The sequence below is a fragment of the Phocoena phocoena genome, chromosome 6 (assembly GCF_963924675.1).
Source record: "Phocoena phocoena chromosome 6, mPhoPho1.1, whole genome shotgun sequence".
Lineage (NCBI taxonomy): Eukaryota > Metazoa > Chordata > Mammalia > Artiodactyla > Phocoenidae > Phocoena > Phocoena phocoena.
The window spans coordinates 38490905-38492754 of NC_089224.1; the positions used below are offsets into that span (position 1 = coordinate 38490905).

At 37.5% G+C, this 1850-nt stretch overlaps 1 pseudogene; it reads left to right on the forward strand.

The window, feature by feature from the left end:
- The first annotated feature begins 472 nt into the window (after nucleotides 1-472).
- LOC136124288 (14-3-3 protein zeta/delta pseudogene) lies at nucleotides 473-1197 on the forward strand (annotated as a pseudogene).
- The last annotated feature ends 653 nt before the right edge of the window (nucleotides 1198-1850 follow it).

Genomic DNA, 1850 nt, shown 5'->3' on the forward strand with positions numbered 1-1850 from the left:
TTTTAGTAACTGTAAAACAACTCTTGAAATGTGCATCAGATACTGTTACCTAAATACTTAAGAGAGGAACTAAACCAGAGAATATGGGGGAGGGGTCTGTCACAGGAAGGCCCAGTAGGGCCCTGCTTGGTTACAATTAAACTTGTATGGGTACATATAACAAAGAAAATAAATTATATGAAAAGAAAATGCATAAAACTGCTCTTCCTCAGGCTTATGATTCAACAATCCATGACTATAATTTGCCACATTAAGATATTAAAAGAGAAAAACAATATGGTTATTTCAGTTAGGTGCAGGGAAAGTATTTGATAAAGTTCAACCTAAATTCATGTCTTAAAAAAGAAAACCTCTTAGTAATTCAGGAATAGATGAGAACATCATTAATCTGACAAAAGTATCTTTGGAAACAAAAAGTCAGACACTGCTGAGCCCCCATCCATCTTCCAACAGCCACTTTGGACATAAACATCCAGTCATGAATGAAAATAAGCTGGATCAGAAACAAAAACTGGCTGAGCAGGCTGAGCAATGTGATGTCACAGCAGCCTGCATGAAGTCTGTAACTAAGCAAGGAGCTGAATTATCCAATGGGAAGGGTAATCTTCTCTCAGTTACTTATAAAAATGTTGTAAGAATTTGTAGGCCATTTTGGAGGGTCATCTCAAGTACTGAGTTAAAGACAGAAGATGCTGAACAAAACAACAGATGACTTGCGAAGAGAGGAGGTTGAGACCAAGGTTAGGGTACATCCGCAATGATGTACTGTCTCTTTTGGAAGAGTTCTTGATCCCAATGCTGCACAAGCAGAGAGCAAACACTTCTATTTGAAAATGAAAGGTGACTACTACCGTTACATGTCTGAGGTTGCCACTGGTGACAAGAAAGGGTTTGTGGATCAGTCACAACAAGCGTACCAAGAGGCTTTTGAAATCAGCAAAAAGGATATGTAATGGACTCCTCCTATCACATTGGATCTGTCCTTAATTTCCCTGTATTCTATTTTGAGATCTGAACTCCTCTGAGAAAGCCTGCTTTCTTTCAAAGACAACTTTGGATGAAACCATTGCTACATTAAGTGAAGAGTCATACAAAGACAGGAGGCTAATAATGCAGTGACTGAGAGACAACGTAACATTGTGCACATCAGATACCCAAGAAGACAAAGCCAACGCAGGAGAAAGTTGGGAAAATTAATCAGCCTTTCAACTTTTGTCTGCATCACCCTAAAATTTACAAAAGACCATTCTCATCCAAGCTGTTTTTTATGCTTTGTGACAGTTTTATATTACTTCTATTTGAATTTCTTTCTCATGTGGTTTTTATGTTTAATACTAGAAAAGAAGGGTCAGTTAGCATTTAGGGACTTACCTGTTTTCATTATGAGGTGCTCAATATGGTGATGCGGAATTTTTATGCAAGTTATTAATGCTTGGCATAGTACTTTTGGTACACTGTGGCTTGACAAGGGCCAGTGTGAAAACTGTTTCCATGTCTAAGCAAAAAAACTGCCTGGTGGGAGATAGAAGGGGTAATTGGTTCTAGACAGAGGTGTCGTTACTGTGGGTCCTTTAAGATTTAGAGTTTAAGGCTGTAGTACAAATATATATATACCAATGGATATTGTATGTTGAACCAAGTGTATCTGTGGAATACACAACCTCAATTTGCACACTTTTGACTACATGTACAGAAGTGTTCCTTTAGGGAAGGTTGTGTCCCTGTTTGCTTTGGATAAAGGCAGAAATGGTTCATATTCCATAATTTGTAAAGTTGCCTGCTTTTTACTTTCATTATTTTTGCTACACTTATTTGTATCTAAATGTTTTAGGCAATCTAAGAACAAATGT